Raw genomic sequence first — 22161 nt, 5'->3', positions numbered from 1 at the left:
GTACAGTTGTGAGGTATGACAAGCAGGTGTGTTTAATCATAGACTTGTGACTTACTGTTTCATGTGAGGGAAATTTAAGTGTGCAACCCATACATTATAAAATACTTATGTTAAAAGGTTTTTGTCCTCACTGTTAGAGAAATGTATTTATTGTAAACGAATGGTACCATGGATAAGTTATGCCACTTGACTAAAGTAATAATATTTTTAATTAATAATTGTTTCTAAACTTATAATTAAGCAACACAATGTAATCTAAAATACCTTAATAATCTGTTTTCTATAATATATTTTCTACAAAAAGTCAAAAGGAAACATACCTGCCATCCCATTTTAGAATTATTTTGCTGACCTGTCTGCTGCTTGCTTTTATTAATCTTGCAGAAAGCATGGTTACTGCGCAAATGTGTTTGTGAACTGTATTTAGCTTTTTAATTGGAGACTGTATTAGAACAGATCCTCAGTGTCTTGTATTGATCAGGACTGTAAAACAGTTTGCTTGAAGGCATCATGTATTGAATTTCTCCTCATCAGCATAAGATACTGTAATCAATACAAGATGGTTTTTAGGTATACTGATATGAGGTCTCTTGATGAATGCAAATTCCACACTGTGGGAAGACTAATTTTTATTGATTTTTTTAGTGCATCTTGAATTTTTTCATGATGATGTTAGTACTTTCCACTGGTTTCAAATTCCATATCTGTCTGTGGTTATGATAGAAGAGATACCACAGAATAAAAGAGTTTCAAAGACCCTACTTCAGGCCTTTAGACCACTAATAATATAACCGATCTTGAGACTGCGTAATGTGTCTCTTCACTTTAATATATGTCTGGAACATTATATAAACTAAATGATAAACTGTATTGTTCCAGAGCTCACAAACACTAGCTTTAGACATCTTAAAATATTTTCTTAAAATGTGTCATGTTCATTGTGTAAATGTTGCATAACTAAATAAATTCTTTAAGAAAAAATAAAAGACAAAACATGTCGGTACATATGGTCATAAGATCACACTTTATGGGCAGAGGTTAAGGGGCAGTGGAGAAATTTTTTTTTAAACTTTCCAAGAAGTGCAAACATTCCCTCTGGATAGATTTTATACTACAATGAGATCAGGCTTTGGAATGCTGTGAAACTGTTTACAGTTATTAAGTCCAGGAAACAGATTTGCTCTAAGCAATTGTTTTATCTCTTTTGTGATCTGTCTAGAAGCTGAAAAATGTTGGTAAGTGCTTCCATTTGTTTTTGATGCACTAACTAGTTATGTACTCCTGGGTTATATATGAAATAAGCCTAAAATTAAACAGCATACCTATTTGCAGAACTGGATTTAGGGCCTCATGGGTTGTGCCATGAATAGATAGTAATCACTTATCCATGTGTTACAAATTTATTTATTTTGCATTTAGAGGTAAGTATTTGAAACCAGGTAAAGAATTACCTATGACGGTGGCTACAGCTCCTCCCCGCTGTGCCAGCATTGATATGACAAAACTGGAAACATTTATGTTTACAAATATTTGTTGTTTAAATTTGTCAAGTCTTATTTTTATTTAAATGATGATATATTGTTTCTTTGGAAAGGTGATTTCAATGATTTGATGCTATTTTGTGATTCCTTGAATAGGTCTACTTCCTTTTTGAAACTCCACTTTTCACATCACTTAAATAGCATTGTTATTATTGTACATCACCATTTTTAAATATGCCGATTATAATACGTTTTCAACAAATATTGTTAAAGACAGAAAGGTATACATCAACTTTAATTTACAATACAAGATTAGATCCCTCTTTCATCAAAAGAAATGCTGTTAAAGGACAGATGTGAAGACTAGTAAGTCCACAGTTAAGGATGATAATTTTAAACAAGAGATACAACATCTTAAATTGAAATTTCTTGCTAGGGATTATCTACAAGCATTACTTGAAGCATGCAAAAATGACATTTTAAACTGTAGCAGTTCCTTTTACCAGCGTGCAGTAAACATGGATACAGATGCCATTAGCACACAACAATCTGGATGTTTGATGAGTAGGCATCAGGAGTTTTTTTTTTCCCCTGACTTACAGTTTAGGCTCATTATCCATTTAAAATGTAACACAGAAATAGAAAATAAAGTGAGAAAAAGTTGTTGGTGATATTCCAATATTTGTCAGTATGAAAAATATAATATTAAGTAGTAATGAAAAGCAATGCCAGGAGAAGTCTTTTTTATATATTACATGAAAATAATAGGCTTCTGCCCATTGCTTCAGTTTGCTTTCTGTGCTAACACCCAAAGAACATATCAAGCACCCAGCTATTTTAAATGTAAATCTGCTAATGTTGTTTATATGGCCTGGTGTGTTAACTATGAAGCATTTTTTTCTTGGTAGAACCAAAGTTTACAAAAAACGATCCATAAACAAAATAATTTAAGTGTTTTTTATGTAAGCATACTTTAGTAAGTGCAAACTTTGAAAGGCTTCTCTCACATGTTTTGAATATTTCTGAAGTGCACATCAGGTTGGGGGTGCCATTGATGTGGTGACCTACAGAGAATACCAAGATCAAGTTGTTCTTAATGCCACATCTCCCCTTGTACATGATCTTGTTAATTTTCAGGCAGTTAAAACACTATTAAAATAAGGTATTTTACACAGTATTGGTAATTTGATAGTCTTCTCATTTCTTAATTCCTGGATTAATCACGCAACTTTCAGTCACAAGATTCTATATTAGTTAAACTTCAATTCATGCTTTATCAACTGGTGTGAAGAAGCCTCCCTTGTTAGAGATGAAATTACTTACTGGGTTATTCATTGTGTCTTTATTAACCTTTCTCTGTTTCCACTTCATGTTTTTTGTTAAGTTGCAAAATATGTATAAAATCTGTCTATGGAGTACTTGTGGGTTTGTCCATTTATAAAATTTATAGATGAATCCTAAGGTCTTGGAAAATATATTTACTTAATTTGTGGTATAACTGTACATTCAGAGTCTTCCAAATCCATTTAGGTTTTCAGGGCCTCTCCAATTAGATGGGAAAACAGAATTCTGACCCATTCTGGCCTGGACCAGCCTTCATTAGTTTCATACTATTTAAAACAGCTAGGTAAGCTTACATGTTGCAAGCTGCTTGTAAATGCTCTGCTTCATGTCACCTGACCTAGTCTTCATGATCTCCGACACATACTGTGTATCATTGTCACTATATCTCATCTCTAACTCCTAACATGTCACTACCGGATGTAAATATGGTACTTAGTCATTTCTGGCGACTACCTTCTTAAATCATTTTTCTTTTGTATACTGACTATACCTTTGTTTTTAGTGTGTTCTTTTATTGTATAAATTACTTTTTTTTCCATTTTTTTTTTTAACCCACGGTAGTGGTGCTGCGGTAGCATTGTCGCCTCACAGCAAGACATTGTCCCATTCAATTCTCAGCTAGAGCGTCTTCTGTGTGGAGGCATGCTTGAATGGGTGTACCTTCGTTGAAGGTTGTGCATCAGGGCTAGTAACTCGGCACGTAAAAATCCACTACCAAACATTAGCGGACCGGAGTTCCGCTGTGGCGACCCCTAACCGGGATAAGCCGAAAGACACAACACAACAACTTTTTTTTCCATTTTAGGTATGCTGATATTCTGGGCTGAGAATGAAATTTGTCTAATGGGATCAGTGCTCTACCCCAGTTAACAAATTGTATAAATGCAAACATACATATATACATACATAAATACATTTTATTTATTTGACATTTGTTTACTGGGAAAGTCCAACTGGGATAATATCCCATTTTCAGCAGAGGTTCTGGGAGAAAAGCTCCACATTGACATAATATGGCTACAGTTAAAGTTATTACAAAGCCTAATAGAAAAGAATGACATATTAACTAAGTAAAATTCATCTTCAGCTCGTACAATGTGAACCTATAAATAAATACATAGCGTAAATATATGGACAGGTATAACAAGCTGAAAAAGAACATTGTCAACAGATAGAGGGTTAAAAGTTGAAGGTTCAAAAAGATGAACACGTTGAGTGCACTCTTTGGAACAGAGATGGCTTATATAGTCTGAGAAAAATATATTTGATTTTGCCTAAGAAATAGATTTTACTAATTCCTTCTGTCTGAACATTGTTAAAGTATGGTGGTGTTGGGAAGAGACAGGCGATTAGTCTAGCCTGGGGTAGTGCAGGAGCAGCATCAGGGTTTATTTAGCTGGTCTTTTATTAGTAATTTGAAGTTGGAGAGGTTAGAGATAGAGCTAATCTGCAGAGGGATAGAATTCCACTTTTAACAACAGAGGATGAGTTGAGAGTTTGTCCAGAAAATTTAAGGAATACTTTGTATGTAACCTAAGTGATTAGACAGTTGAAGCTAATTCAAATCTTTAAGAGCAATACAGTGTGGCTGCAATATTGTTTGCTGGTGGCAAATTTTGCAACCTTATTATAGCTTGCCTGCAGCTTATTTTTCACAGTAGCCTGAAGGTTGGTCAGGATGGTTGCACTGTATAAGCGAGATGGGAGAAGGTAGGCAGAGGCAAGATTGGTTTTGGTGGTGCTGCTACGCAAGTTTTTATGCCTGTAGAGCATTCATAATTTTGGTGAGTCTTTTTTATGTTATTTTGAACATGCAGGTCAAATTTAAGGTTATCACCTATAATCACTCCAACATGTTTTGTATGGGAGACTACTTCAATTTCAGTTTTGTTTAGTAAAAAGATTTGGAAATTTGCTTTATCAGGTGTGCGTGGTTTGGAGAAAATAACAGTAATGAAACACTCCACCAAATCACAAGCACTCATATACCGAAATAGCAGTAACTTTGTTTTTTTGGGGTTGAGTAGTAGCTGAGCTTTATGGAGGCATTTCTCAACTGAGGAAAAAGCTTCTTGCATGATATGGAGGAGATGAAGCAAGTTATTAGATGCACGTATAAGCACAGAATCATCAGCCTATTGTATAAGAGAGGCTATGCAGATATAGATGTCAATGATAAAAATATTCGAGAGGATGGGACCAAGTATAGAGCCTTGGGGTACACCAGTGAAGACGTCGGGTATGATGAGACAATGTTTTGCCATTTCACTGACTGGAGCTTCTTAGTTCAATAGCTGTTGAACCACAGTAATGAAGAAGGTGAGAGTACAAGTTGAGACAGTTTATACAAGGGTTTATGGTGAGAAATTGTATCAAAAGCTTTTGACAGCTCAAGAAATAAGGTGTGCTGGGCAGAAGCCATGTTGGGTGGAGTATTTTTGACAGAGGCAATAACGTTGCAATAGGCTGAAAGTTAGAGATGGCAGCTGAGATGCCACCTTTAAGAAGATAAAAATGATTTGGCTTACTATCACTTGATAGAACTGCAGTTGATTGAAAATGAATGGTTGAAATGATATGACTGATAAATGCTTGACTGAAAACCCAGCTAAGTGAAACCCATTTAACTGGATCACAAATGATAGAAAAGTGGAAGTGAAGGCAAAATGTGGTGGTGTCACATCTGCTAGGGAAGTGAGTCTGAAGATTAGGTCTGGATTGGGAATGCCCCCATCATGTCGCACTCCAAAATGTATAGGTGTTTGTGTTTATACAGCAGCAATGAGCCACTGTGCATGGTGTTTTCTTTTTTTCCATTGGTTGTGCAGCTGTGGAGTTAGTATAAATAATTTGGGAAGGTGTGGGGGACAAAGTCCTCCACATGGGTGATACAGAGGGCTTAACCCCTGAAAAAAAAACATTCTTTTATGCTGCAATTTCTTATGCTGAATATTTTCTATGATTTGTGTTTCAGTCAACTGGGATTTCATTCAAGTGGGTTTCAGTCAAGTGAGTTTTCAGTCAAGTGGGTTTTCAGTCAATTACTTTTCAGTCAAATTGCTGCAAGCAGTTGACTTTCAGTTAACTGCAGTTCTATGAAGTGATTATAAACCTGTCATCTTCATTTTCAGGCTGCTTCAAGTTGTACTGGAACACTGCACTCTCAGAGTGACGGATGGATGAACATCATGTTGCTGGAAGCTTAGCAGGCATGCATCAGTTGGTGCTGGTCAGTTCACTGCTCAGGGGATTCCAACCTCTCTTGAGGACTGATGTGTTGTTCAGCTATTTCATGAAGACTAAGCAGGTAGTGGTTAGTCACTGCACATCTTTCCTGAAAGGTAGCAGTGGAAGTCAGTAAAGTGTTACTTGAGTTTAACAAAGCTTCAGCTAGTTTCTCCATGTTTCTAGCAGAATTCAGTATTTTTAACCAGTATGCATGAGAATTAATTTTTCACATAGAGTCACATCACCCAGAGGGGCTGTGTACTATATGAACTACAAAATGAACTGGCACCTCACCTAAGTGTCATGTTTAATCATAGCCTCACCTCAGGCTTTGTGCCCACTGAGTGGCACACAGCTACAGTTATCCCACTCCACAAGGGGGGATCCAACTTGGATCCTGGGAACTACTGTCCCATCAGTCTGTTGAGCCTGATCTGTGAGGGCATGGAACGTATTATCATGGAACTTATAAACAAAGACATTGGCAACCTTCAGACACTGGACCCCACCCAGTTTGGGTTTGTGAAGGGCCGATCTTGTCTCCTGAAACTGCTTGACTTCTTTGAATCAGTCTCCAGAGCTGTGGATGAGGGTAAGGCAGTCCACACAGCCTATTTGGACCTTGCCAAGGCCTTCAACACCATCCCCTACTCTGGAATCATAGATAAACTTACTATGCTGGGCATAAATCCCTACATCACTCAATGGGTTGCCAACTGGCTTACTGACAGAACCCAGACTGTAAAAGTAGCCAACTCCAAATCCAGTTCTAGACAAGTGACAAGTGGAGTACCTCAGGGTTCAGTCCTAGGCCCACTCTTGTTTGGCATCTACTTCTCTGAAGTACAGGCCAACACTAAGGGACTCTGGCTAACAAAGTTCACAGATGACTGCAAACTGGGAGCCATTATTGAATCCCCAAATGATGTGGATATTCTACAAAAGGGCCTTACAGAAACAGATGCTTGGTGCCAGAGCCATGGGCTCAAGCTTAATGCCAAGAAATGTATAGTTATCCCCTTTGGGAAAAAAGCATGTACCCATGAATTACCACATAGGTGGCAGTACACTAAATACCAAAAGTGTGATGAGAGACTTGGGGACACAGGTGGACAGTGGTCTCATCTTCGATAACCACATCACGACAACAGTCAGGCAATCCTTCTATGTGGCACACCTCATCACAAAGGGCTTTTCATCCAGAAAAAAAGAGGTCATTGTCCCACTTTACTCATCTCTCATTAGACCCATTATAGAGTACAATGCCCCAGTCGGTATGTACCTCACAAAACATTTGCAACAGCTGGAAAGGCCGCAGAAATACCTCACTAAAAGAATCACAGGCCTAAAACAGATGCCCTATGCTGACAGTCTAAAAAACTCCAGCTATACTCTGTTGCATATTGTCTACTCAGAGGTGATCCCTGCTTAACATACAAGGTCATGTCAAATCCTGAGCTGTTGGACATGCTCCACTTAAAGTAATCCCAATCTCTCAGAGCCACACGCTCCAGGGATCTAAACCTACCTTGTCATCACAATGAAAAAAACTTGCTGGAGGGATAGGTTCCTGACCCAGAGACTTCCCATACTCTGGAATAGACTGCCCATACATGTCAAGCAGAGCGCCTCCTTGGCCCTCTTCAAAAGGAACTTTGACAATTGGATGAGAGATAGGAAAGTCACCCAGGGGATCACATCAGTCGCCCTACTTGACAGGGACCCAGGGAAGTAAACATTGTGAGAGGGAATTGTTATGGCTAGGCTTGTATAGGCTGTACGGCCGATAGCCTTGTACCAACCTATGAACCTATGAACTTATGAGTAATTAACATGCTCCTTAACATGGCACTGCTTTCTTCTGTAATTTGATACACTGGACTATGTTTAGTTTGGAATATGACTAAAAGAAGCAGGCAGCTTTTGGGAAACTCAATGTACAAGGGAAAACATGCAGTTTTGCCTGCTGAGAGCACCAAAAGTTGCAATATATAGGGTGAATTTTGACACACAATGCAGTCACCAGTGATAGCTTTGTATGTAAAAAAAATCATATTTATTGACAAACAAAACAAGATCAGAATAGAAATGCAGTTCTTATGAAATAAGTTAGTCTACAGTCAAGCATAAATAAATAAATTCACATTCCAGGTAGGGTTCTCACACTACAGGAAGCATTTACACTTAGATGCAGTATTCCTTAGTAAATGAAAAGGATACAGTTCTTACAGAGGCCTGTAAGCAGCAGATGAGTTCTTTTCCCAGTTCCAGCACCATTGAACAAAACCCTGGCTACATCTTCTACACAGGCGCTAATGAATCCAGCTGGCTTCCTTCTCAAGAGCCATGTTCTTTCTGTCATAGATGATTTCCTTCCTTCCTCTTTCTGGCCTATGTAACTCCAACTGGAGTCATCCCTGGACTCTCCGCAGCCCCAAAGATCATGAATCTGCCATGCACTAGCACACTGTGCTTCAAATCACCCTATGTACAGCTGTCCCTCATACCTCAGATAGCCTTGCTTGTTTCTCGGTTAATCTCCTTAAAGGGACTATCAACCACTACGTTATCTGACCTTCTAGACTACTACATTTAAAATGGACCAGTCACAGCTACGCTGATTACTTACTTATGTTTGTTTACTTGGGTAGTGTACTGATCACAAGGGTCTAATTTCAGACATAGCCCTAGTGAATAGAATCACAAGCAAAAAATACAGACATATATATCTATAGTTACATGTGTAGTTATCTATCTATCTATCTATCTATCTATCTATCTATCTATCTATCTATCTATCTATCTATCTATCTATCTATCTATCTATCTATCAGTCCATCCATCCATCTATCCAGTAAGTTCAAGGAAGCACTGGAAGCAACAGTAATGAAAACGCACATATTTTATTTGACACATTCACAAAGAAAAAAAGTCTTACAAACCAAACAAACACTGCATTTTAATACTCTTTGGTAATATACAGTCCCACTCTTCTCCTCAAACAAATGGTTTGCCTATAAAAGTTTTGTGCTGTAGGGATTACCCAGACACAAATTCCAGCTCTCTATTGCAAGTGATTCCCACAGGTATAATCCACAATTAAGCCCAGACAAGTCAGTCACACTCCATGACTCAAGAGTGTGCAGGTAGGTTCCTTATGACCCCATCCTGAACTAACAAGTTCTAATCAAACTTACTGAATTCCTCTGATTAGGCAACATTGTTTTATGCAGCAGTAATGAACAATTAGTTACCTAATGGAAATTAATTTCCTGATTAACTTTCTGTGAGAATGTTCCCATAATCATCTTGCTTTGTACTTAAAGACACAATACATATTTAACGAAAAGTAATATGGCAAAGCAAAACCAGGCTCTCTTCATAAAATCAATACATTTTATTAAATAGGTCGAACATAAGCACTTTCCCAGTAATGAAACTGCTTTTTCAAATGTATAAAATCAACTGTTACCCTCACATTTAAATAAGAAACTTTGTAGTCACATGCTCCATTTAGTTAATTACCTCTTAAAAAGATACATCTTTAAAACATATCTATAATTTTATATATATATATATATATATATATATATATATATATATATATATATATATATATATATATATATATATATATATATATCCACAAAGACAAGACAAACTTATATGCTAATCCTCCCACTACCGTAAAATCTGACCCCCAAAAATTTTGGAACTCTATCAACCAAATACTGCACCCAGGAAACCCTAGCCCTCCAAACCCATGCCCAAACTTAACACCAGAAGAAACAGCCATTTCTTTACATTTAATAATCACTTTATTGACTCAGTAACAACCATAATCAGTTCTCTTCCCACCAGGAAAAAAGACAAGGACTCCCCACTCTCATCCTCTCCTACCTATCCCTCCAACTCCTTTTCTCTTACATCAGTATCTACTAACTACATAAAATCCTTACTATCCAAACTTAAACCCTGCTCCCCTTCAGCTGACAATCTACCCCCTATTTCCTACAGATTGCTGCTGAACCCCATAGCCTATCCAGTTTCTATATCAACCGCTCTATCTCCGAATCTCATGTCCCAGCAATATTGAAAAAATTCTTCACACCACCCATACATAATGGTGGGAATTCCTCTGATATAGCTAACTTCAGATCAATTGCCATACTCTCTCCTCTCTCTAAAATTCTAGAGAAATGCATCCACAAGCAGGTAATACATTACCTTTTACAAGAAAACCTTCTCACAAATAGTCAACATGGCTTCCATCCCAAACACAGCACCTCTACTGCACTAATATCTTTCATTAGTACTGCATCCCTTGCCCGTGACAACAATAAACTTGTCTCCTGCCTGTTCCTAGACCTCTCCAAAGCTTTTGACACGGTCTCCCATCCTCTCCTACTAGATAAACTCTCCTGCCTGAATTTCTCTCTCTCTCCACTATCTCCTGGTTCTCTAGCTATCTCCAATTGACAGCAAGCTGTCAAATGGCAATCTATTCTATCCCCTTCACTCAATGTGTCTATGGGAGTCCCTCAGGGATCCATACTTGGGCCACTCCTCTTTAATATCTTCACAAATCTACTACACACCTCTGCCTTGCACTGTACACTTGTACAATATGCAGATGACTCTACTGTCATCAGTATTGCAGATAATGCATCAGACCTTCACTCTGCCACACATGCATCTTTCAACACCTTTGAGGCATGGCTTAGTGACAGCAAACTAATTCTCAATCCAAAGAAAACAAAGCTCCTACTCTTTCTCCCCAAGAACCTCTCCAGTCTCAAAACCACATTTACTATCTTATCAGTGAATAATACCATCATCATACCTGAACCCAGTACTAAACTGCTAGGAGTTACAATAGATGATCAGCTTAAATTTGATCTCCATATTACCAATTTTGTTACAAAACACACCAGAAACTTGGTCTCCTCTACCAGAATCAAATATATATAACCAAGACAGCCAGAATAACACTCCCCCATGCATTTCTTCTTCCCACCCTTTTATATAGCTGTCACTTATTCACTAACCTTAACACCTCACTCATTACAAAACTCATAACTACCTGTAATAAAGTGGCTAGATTCGCAGCTAATCACACATACAAGTCTCACCATTGCTTATCTCTCAAGCAACTGACCTGGCTAGAATTCCCCCATCTGCTTCTACTACATCAATTACAGATTATTCACTCAATCCTCTATCTACCCTCTTTCTGCCCCAGCCTATCTTCCATAATAACTAAATATATTCCAAACAGGACACTACGCAGATCTGATCAAGACTTGCTACAGATCTACAAACCTAATACCAAAACAGGCCATTTACTCTATAATTATAACCCTACTGTGGCTTGTAACCAACTACCCCTGGAAATAGGTCCCTTAACCATAACAAACACTTCAAGCTAGCCACAAAAGAACACCTGATGAAGAAATGGTCCTGCCACTGTAGCCATCCCCCCTGAAATTATTTTACCCTAGCCTTCCTTACTCGAGCTCTCACATCCTATTCATTGTTCAGCTATCTCCTTTCCTGTTACTTCCTAAGCTATAACCTCTATCTTTCCCTCTATTCCTCAGTCTATCTGTTTTCCTGCTTTTAACCCTCAGTCTTTCTGCCTATAATCTACTCTATCCCATTGCAATATTCTTCTTTTTCATATGCAAATACTATAATGACCTAGTCTAGCATTAATTAAGCTAATACCTGCTACTTGTTAACAGCATCCAAACGTAATGTTCTAGAATGTAAATTATATGTTGCTAATTGTTTTATTATAAAATATTTTCTTTTTTTAAATCTCACTGTGAAGCTTTCCTCCCCGGGTCTCCACTGAAAACGAGCCAAAAGCTCAGCTGGACTACCCGGTTAACAAATGTAAAATAAATAATATATATATATATATATATATATATATATATATATATATATATATTTATAAAAAACATCACTGCATTTATTATTCTCATGATATTATCCTACTTGAGAAGTGGACGTGTTTTTAACATAGGCTTTATTGGAACCTTATCATTAAGACCTGAGCCAGTGTCAGCTGTTAGCCTAATTATCCATTTAGTCTCTAAACATTCTGTCTCATTCCGTATATCACCCTCTCTTAAGCTTTCTTGTGGTTGCTAACAGCAACAGCTGAGATGCTGATGACCAATGAGGAGACGTCTTTACCATCTACTGACATCACAGGGGACCAGGATGTTTCTGTACATTAAGCAAATGGGCGCGAGGAAGAAAACGCTGACTGTGGTGGTGGAGGTGCATTCCTCTGCTAATAAAAGCAGGAATAGTTCACAAGGGAAAGAATGCTTGAATTGTCCTTTACTAATCAAGCAGCAAATAGATGTGAGGGGGGTCGCAGTTGATGAGCAGAAGCAGATACAAGAGGAAAATGCAGTAAGATATAACGGATGCTCTGAGCATCAAAAGGTTCTGGAAAATGACTAACTTTGCAACTTGTCTAATAAACAATCGACTGGAGAGGAGTTAACATTATTGCAGAAAGGACTGCCATTTGTACTGACAAAGGGAGATGATATAGCAGAGGTTATTATGAATTTAAACGTTTTTACAAGGAACATTATGCTTAAATATAACTTTAATGATGCCTCTGATTTACCAGGATATAAGGATACTTCTGCGTTTAGAAGACCTAGTACGTTTATACCCAGTGTTACATCCATTAGTGGAAGCATTTGAAAAACTATGTATTAATGATTTGCATAAATATTGTAGTGATAAAAAAAGTAAGAAAGATTACAACAATGTTACTTTTAAACAGAGAGAGGCTCTTTTGAATTTGATTTATGATGAATTTGTTGTAATTCATCCTGCTGATAAAGGCAGACCAATAGTGATTATGGACTCTGACTGGTATGTAAGTAAAATGGAAGAAATGCGACATTTATAAACAAATTAGACTTTTTGAAGTCCATAACATGATTGAAGTATTGAATGGTAAACTGTGATTTTTACTTACAGTTATGTTAATAGATAAACAATTGTATGAATATTTTTATGTTGAAAAGCCAACAATACCAGTCATACAGAGTCTGCCTAAGGTACATAAAGACCATGTGTGTCTGCCATTAAGACCAATTGTAGCAGGTCAGAAATGGTGTACTGAAGCAATGTTGATCTTTGCGGAAAGGAATTTGAGACCACTCATTGAACATAATCATATTTTACAGGATTTCAGACACTTTTTAAGTGATCTTTTTGATTTTACACATGCTAATTTTAAGAAGGATGAGTGGTATTTTGTTACCCTAGATGTACAGTCACTTTTTACTGTCATACCTAACACTATAGGACTAGACTGGATTAGAAAGTTTTTGAATAATATGAATTGTTTTTCCACGGAGAAGGTTAAGTTAATCTGCTCATTGGTTGAGCTGATTTTATATAATAATGTCTTTTTACTTAATAAAAAAGTATTACTTGCAAAAAGATGGCGTACCTATGGACACATCATGTGCCAATAGCTACGCCAATCTTATTATGCTTATTTGGGAATTAGAGTATGTTTTTAAAAGCCCTTTGGTACACATGTTATATTCTACAGGAGATTTGTGGACGATTTGTTTATGATTTGGGATGGGACTAGAGAGGAATTGTTTGTTTTCATTGAATATATTAATAATAGTACAACGTTTTTGAAGTTTGTAGCGAACATTTCTGATAAGGAAGTTAGTTATTTGGATGTTTTGATTAAGGTTGAACAAGATGGGACAACTGACACTATGTTATACAGGAAGCCCTGTCATAAAAATACTTTTTTATATCATAGTAGTATGCATCCATATCATATTTTTAATAACGTCATGAAGGGGCAAGGACTGAGGATATCCCGAGTGAATGCTAGTGATGATAATTTTATGAAAGAAGTTGTTGATTTAGAGGAAAGGTTTGTTGTGAGAGGATATAATAAGAATAAAGTACACGGTTCTTTAATAAGTGTATGAGGGAAGAGGGTAGACTGTATTTTTCATCACCCCCCCCCCCCCTTCATAGGAACAAACATCAAGGTAACACTAAATGTAGAGTGTCAGTGACATATTCTAATGGTTCTAAAAGTATTGTAGACATTATTAGGAAACACTGGGACATTATGACCATGAATACTGAATTGAAAAACATAATAGGGGAGACCCTGAGTTTTGTGTATAAGAAGAAAAAGTCATTGAAGCAGTTATTATGCCATCCTAAGCATCTTACAGGATTTAAGCAAAATAGGTCTAAAAAGAATGTTAATAGTTCAGTTACTAGACTGTGTCAAAGCTGCAATTATTGTGACTATATAGGTAGTTCAGGGGATTGTTTGCACCCAGATCAGGATAGAGTTTATAGGTTTAATGTTGATGCTACATGTAATAGTACCCATATAGTCTAGCTGTCATTTTGTGATATATGTAAGAAATTCTATGTAGGGAAAACAGATAGATGCCTAAAGGGTCATATACGAGAACATTTATGTGACATTAGGAATGCCACATGTAAGAATGCTCTTGCTAAACATGTTATGGAAACTTCGTTAGCACATAACTTTAAGTTTTTAGTTATTGATAAGGTAAAAGAAAGGTTAAGAGGGGGTGATATATGGAATGAGACAGAATGTTTAGAGATTAAATGAATAATTAGATTTAGAGCTGACACTGGTTCAGGTCTTAATGATAAGGTTCCAATAAAGCCTATGTTAAAAGCACGTCCACTTCTCAAGAAGGATAATATCATAAGAATAATATATGCAGTGATGTTTTTTTAAATATATATATATATATATATATATAGATATATAAAATTATAGATGTGTTTTAGAGTTGTGTCTTTTTAAGAGGTAATAAAATGGAGCATGTGACTACAACATTTTCTTATTTAAATGTGAGGGTAACAGTTGATTTTATACATCTGAAGAAGCAGTTTCATTACTGCGAAAGAGCTTATGGTCAACTTATTTAATAAAATTTGTTGATTTTATAAAGAGAGCCTGATTTTAATTTGCCATATTACTTTTCAGTGGATTTCTTCTGTGTTTGGTGAAGTATTTGCTCAGCACATTTTTTTTTCGTTTTTTGACACGATACATATTTACTGCACTCACCATGTTAAAGTACACAGAAGAACGCAAACCCCACACACATATATAAGTGTGTGTGTGTGTGTGTGTGTGTGTATGTGTGTATATATATATATATATATATATATATATATATATATATATATATCTACTCCACTCCATTTCGTAGAAGCTCTCTTCACCCTAGAGAATGTTGATGTCTGTGCAGTCACTGAGACATGGTTTAAAGCCATGGTGAGCACACCAACAGTGCAAGGTTGCCTTCCACACATTTAGACCAGCTACTACACAGGCAGGGACTAAAGGTGGAGGTGTCTCTATTTACATCAAAAATATATATACCCCAAGGCTGGCCAAACAGGACAATACACGTGACCTGCTCCATGTTCAAATCACCATAGGCAAAATCAAATATCACTTCCTTGCAAGCTGTAGGCCCCCCTGTATGACCCAGGAAACCCATACCATGTACTTAAACTTCTTAGAAACACTAACCATCCAACCCAATACCATATTCACAGGAGACTTTAATTACCTAACTATTAACTAGGAATCCTATATGACACCAAATGTGCAGGCATAGAGATTCCTGGATTTTGTAAACACAAACTCCCTGGACCAGATAGTCAATACACCAACCAGGGGTGCAGCCATACTAAATCTGGTCCTCACTAATATGGGAGAGTGCTGCACACCCCCTACAGTAATATCTTCCCTGGTAAAGTCAGACCATGGAATGTTCTCCTTTGAACTAAAAATTAAACCTGGACCCTCAGCTAAACCTGGAATATTCGGGAACTATTCTTACGCTAACCTCCTACTATTAACTGATAACCTGGCAAAAGTTCAAGCCTTCATAAACCCTGAGAACACTGTTGCTTATGCAGAACTGTTCACAGAAGCCCTGTGCAAGTATGTTAATAGCTGCATAGAGGCAGCTGTACCCACCAGGAAGAAGTACAGAACTAACTCAAAAAACAAGCCACCCTGGTGGAATCACAAAATCAATAGGCTGTATAACAGGAGGAAAAAAAACATGGCAAGAATTAGGAGGTGCAGCACCCAGCAGGATAAAAGCATCTCAACAAACTAAACAAGCAACTCAGAGGACAAATAAAGTCTACCAAAGCCAAATCTGAGGTAATCTCAGGCCAAAGACAACCACAAGGCATTATTTAGCTATATCCACAACCTCAAAGGCAATACACAATTGTGTGCAGAGCTCATTATAAATGGAGCCACCTATACTGAGCCAGAAGATATAGCAAACCTACTGGCCAATACATTCAGCTCCAGCTTTACCCCTCTATCCCCCTCAACCTTCCCTTAGAAAATACCATCAAATATAACTCCCACTGCTAACACTAGGGAACAGGTCCTTAATTTATTTATTTATTTTATATTTGTTGACCGGGCTAGTCTAACTGGATATATGTCCATTTTCACTAGAGGCCGGGGGAGAAAAGCTCCAAGCATAGGTAGTAACAAAACATAGAATATATACAATAATAACATGAGAATGCTATACATTGTTTTTATTGTGTAGATAATAACAAAACATAGAATATATACAATAGTCGCAAGAGAATGCTGTACATTGTTTCAATTGTACATGAGGATACATTTGCACAGAGTCTAATAGTAGGTCTAAGCTGAGATTAAAAATTGAGAAAAAGCAACATATGAAAGAAAATCAAAGAAAAAAAAGAGTTATTTTTTTTAATATACTAGAATGAAAAAATCTTGATTAGTAGATGTTAGATTAGATGTTAATAAGGTAGGGAACATAGAACAGTACAGTAGAGCAGTATAGAACAATAGAGTAGAGAATATAGGGAGTACAATGGGGGGCAGTAGAGGTATCAGTCTGGGTTAGAGCAAGGACTGAGCCAATGTATTTTAAGATATTCTTTTAGGTGTTTTTTAAAAAGAAGTGAGGAAGTAAGAGTTGAGAGTTCACTTGGAAGTTGGTTCCAGGTTTTTCCCACTGTGTTGGTAAAAAGTGAGTCCCCAGCTTTGTTGTTAGATTTTATAGTGGAAACTAGAAGTTTGTTAGCAGAGTGTAATGTTGCAAGATTTTTATAGGGAGTTATTAAGGCCAAGAACACTGCATCAATGGGCCCAGACAATATTCCAGGATGCCTGGAATAGCATGGAACATGACCTATCAAGGCCTCTGGAATTGATATTTAACTATAGCCTCCAAACAGGTTTCATGCCTCATGAATGAAGAACAGCAACAGTCATCCCTCTGCACAAAGGTGGGCCATCTACAGACCCTGGAAACTACAGACCCATAAGTCTCACTAGTCTTATATGTAAAGCCATGGAAAGAATTATCATGGAAATGATCAGTAGTTTTATAGTAAACCTCCAGACACTGGACCCAACCCAGTTTAGTTTTGCAAAGGCAGATCATGCCTACTCAACCTGGTGGACTTCTTTGAGAAGGTCACCAAAGCAATGGATGAGGGCAAAATGTTTCATGTTGCCTACTTTGACGTGGCCAAGGCATTTGACACAATACCCCATTCAGACATAGTTGGCAATCTCAGGAGGTTAGATACAAACTCTTATGTCACCCAGTGGATAGCCAACTAGCTCACAGACAGGACCAAAAAGTTAGAACTGGGGAGGCCACATCTACAAAGAGGCCAGTCACAAGTGGAGTCCCTCAAGAATCAGTCCTTGGACCACTTCTTTTTGGCTTTTACTTTTCTGAATGGGGAAAGTAGAGCTATGGGACGATAGTTATAATATTCTCTGGAGTTTCCACCCTTGTGTAGGGGGGTAATGTAGGAAATTTTCCAGATGGTGGGAATAGTGCTTTCTTGTATGGTTCTATTTATCAGCAATGATACAGGATAAGCTATGACTCTGGCTGCCTTTTGCAGGTATTCAGCAGGTAGCTGGTCAGCTGAGGGGGTAGTAGGTTTTAGTTTACTTAAGAGGTTGCAGATGAGGGAAGTTGGGACAGGTTGCAGGTTTAGAGTTGGGAGAGAGTTAGTAGTATTGGTTGGAAGTGCAGAGCTATCAGCTGTTAGTTGATTAGCAAGTGTTTGGATGGTCTCAGTGAAGAAGGTATTAAAAGCATTAGCAGTTTGCTTTGGATTGTTGGAATTTGATCCTATAGGGGGTGGTGTTGCGGATTGGCCTGGTTGAAGTAGTCTGTTTATGCTAGCCCAGAACTTTTGTGAATTATTTTTGTTGTTCTGTTGGAGGTGGAAGTAAAAGTTTTTTTTTATCTTTGAGTATAGCTTTCTTAGTCTCATTTCTTTTTTGCCTGAATTGTTGTTGGTCTACAGGGTTTTTAGTTGTTCTCCATATTGCCCAAACTTTATTTCTCTGTTGAAATTTCTGCCTGGTTTTCTTTGTAAGCCATGGGGCGGGTTTAGATTTAATTTTGATGGAACATTTTGGTGCATGGTGGTGCATGGTGGTTAAGGATTGTTAAGAATTTTGAGTTAAAGTAGTTTGTTGCTACGTCAAGTGGGAGGTATTTTATAGGTGACCAATCACATTCTTTTAGTTCAGCTTGGAAGTTATTGGGGTTAAAGTTTCTGTTGCTTCTTATTGTTTTATATATGGTTGTGTTGTGTGAGCTCGACCTTTGCCTGATTGTGTAAGTGAGAGAATGGTCACTTACATTGTCAGGGATGGTCCATACATTATAGAGTTGTTGGTGATTATTTATTAGAATCCAGTCTAGGATGGATTCTTTGTTATTAGGTTTATTAAGTCTGGTTGGGGAGTTAATCGTTTGTGAGAAGCCATTAAGGTTAATATGGGAGGTTGGGGATTCAGTAGAGCAGTCCTTCCAGTCTATATTAAAGTCTCCAAGAATTATTGTCTCCTGGGGAATTTTTGTAGAGAGTTCAGCAAGGAAACCTTCCAGAGTGGTGATGTTACCAGGGGGCAAGTAGATACATATTATATTTAGGGATTTGCTGGGATTAAGTTGAAACTTGGTGCTAATGATTTCTGCATTGTTTTCAGAAGAGAAACCAATATCTAGTATAGATATTTGTAGCCCTTCTTTATAGAGGATAGCAACACCCCCTCCTTTTTTACTTTGCAGTCTTGTCTCAAGATGTTGTACCCAGATGGAATAATTTCAACATCTTGTGTAGTGGGTTTTAGCCATGTTTCTGTTAAACAACATATATGAAAGAAATGGACATCCAGTAGAGCATGGAGGGGGGCAATTTTATGATTAATGCTGCGAATATTGAGATGAGCTATATAGAGTGAGTTGGGAGATTTAGATGGGATATTTGGGATAGAGGGAACATGAATTTGTGGTTCTGTGCTTGTTTTTTGCCCTGGTCCTGGGTTAGGATGAATGTCCCCATCTACTAAGGAGAGGTGTAACAGATTATTTAAGGGATTGTGGAGGTTAAAGTAATGGTGAAGAGGTTTTTTAGGTTTTAGATAGTTGTATTTGATATAGGTCAGTCTGTGATATTTAGCAGGTAAATAGCTAGGTAAAGATGTTATATGTATGTGTTCTGGGGAGTTAATTAGAGGTATAGTACTTGTTTGGGCATTAAGGAAGTTCAGCTGTAAATATTTTGACTGTTCATATGAGGTTAGCAGGTAGGCTGCTGTTAGAGAAAGTATAAGAAAGACAATGATTAGGAGCCTTAGTTGGATTTGTAAAGGTCGTGTTTGCTTAGCGACTAATAAGCTTACCGGCGTTCTTTAAAGGGGAGGAGTTATACTAGGGGGTGATTAGAGAGAGGTGTATGTAGAATGTTAACAAGATGATTATTGTGATTGTATTGGAGAGGAAGAGGGTGTGGTGAGAATGTATAAGCTTAGGAGCCATTGGGGTGAGTGGGAATTGGGGGTAGTGTAGGGGAGCAGAGTGAGCCCACAGGGCGAACGGAGCGGGTAGAGACAAGAGAGGTAAGGAGCTGAAAAGAACAATCAGTTGAATCAGGGATTACAGTAGGTAGTTAACCCTAAATACTGGAAAAAAGTTAAAAGAGTAGATAATAGAAATATTTGGAGGGTATGTGAGAGCTAACCATAAAAATAAATAGATGTTATGGGCTACAGTTTAATAGCAAGTCTGTGGATAAACAGTATATAGCAAAGGTGTAGTACAGGTCAGGAAAAATCTTCAAGGCCTGGAAGGGACAAGTCTGCCACCTGGTGGCCGAGATTGATTTATTGTAAGCAGGGTAAAAAAGGAGGGAGTTTAGGTTCCTAATGTAAGAAAAGGAGTAGTGGTCCCGAGTGTCTTTAAATAGTGATAAAAGTAGATTAGACTGGTTACAGAGTGAGGAGGGAGTAAAGCTGCTGGTTTTCCTGTCTAGTGCTTTACAACTACCTAGATCTAATAATAAGTTATAGGCTATACTGGCCGTGATAGTTTAGACACATTCTTTCATGCTCCCTTTACTGAGAAAGTACAGGGATATGTTGCTCAACTGTGGAGACTGAAGGGAGTTTGGACAGGGTCCTTGTTCTTCAGGTTGTTAGTTTCTGTGTCCTAGAGCGGTGTACTCAGATTGGAGAGCTGGGATTGTTTTAGGAGGAAAAGAGAGAGAGAAACATAGAAACAAGATATTTAGTTTAGTATCAAAGGCATTGTAATTAAACAGAATATTACAAGCATATAATCACATAGAACTGTACAAAAATGCAGTTCAGGCTATCAAGTTCTCAAGTTGTCTAGAAAGATGCATCACTCCTTACAAGTCTTTTAATCAGTATTATAGCAAGTCCTTATCAAAAGTAAGTCAGCAAAATTCTGGTCAAATCTTATTATTCTAACTAGGCTAGGAACAAGACTATAGGAAGCTACAAGGTATATATCCAGTTAGGTAACAATGATAACTGTAAAGTTATCATTAACGCTAACACTATAGAGCGATAACTATAACTATAGCTTAACTATAACTTACATTAATAATGTAGTTCACACTTTTTATTAACAGCTCATGTATATAAATAAATAATGCAGATAGATATGGATATAATGCTACATGACAGTTACTGACCAACAGTGCATTTTAATACACAGTCCACTTGGTATAGGTCCATACCACACGATGCAGTATAGAGTATGTTGCACACAATGTCATGGAAGAACAATTTACCTCAGTGTAGTATGCCCACATTTCTAATGTGTTAACTGCATGAATGGTGATGCAATACATAACCACACAAATACAACCTAGACATGTGCATGCCATACCTAGATAGATACACAGTGCATCCTGGAGGTATACCTTGTCAGTCTTCATCTCATAACCTAGACATGAAGGTAGTGATGTGAGAAATGTTAATACTGCATATATCTGAGCAGGCAGTACCAATTCAGCATATATGGAGCTCATGCAAGTGCTGGTTTCATATACAGTAGAGTCTACCTTCATGCCATACACTGTGCTCTTTGTCACATTTGAAAAGCTATTAATGAGACACTAGATGAGTTGCTTATTGTACTGGTCATATTTTGTACTTACATGCCTGCACTATAGTAACACTAATGACTCATTTGCATGCACTGCAATTATTATATTTATTTGAGAGGCGTATATGTGCCTAAGAATGAGCCATTCTGTGCATTGTATGTACTGTGTGATGTACATGGTATGTCTGAAATGATGTTTTCCTTGCGGGAATTGCATACATCATGGTTATTTCTCTAATTTAAAGAACTGTACTTTTGTCAGCACTGACAGTTTTTTTTTTAAATTAAACAATTAATATGCATGTCAATGGGTCATTATACATAGTGGTGTTTTTATGTGGATAAAACATCTAGACCATTTTGAAACACTAGACAGCAGAATATATGAGTGAAATTAAGTATAAATAAGAAAAACATTTTGTAAAAATCATACATGATCATTTGTTGGTTATTATTTGATTCATGTTGTTGGAAAACTTCACATATCAATTTCTTCAGACCTAAGTTAGAACAACCTTGTATTATACTGGGTTAAGATAATTTCAGAAATAAGGAATACAATTAATTATAGATTT

The sequence above is a fragment of the Protopterus annectens genome, chromosome 7.part0 (assembly GCF_019279795.1).
Source record: "Protopterus annectens isolate FY-2018-M chromosome 7.part0, PAN1.0, whole genome shotgun sequence".
In the NCBI taxonomy this organism is placed as follows: Eukaryota; Metazoa; Chordata; order Ceratodontiformes; family Protopteridae; genus Protopterus; species Protopterus annectens.
Note: the sequence above shows the minus strand (reverse complement) of the source record.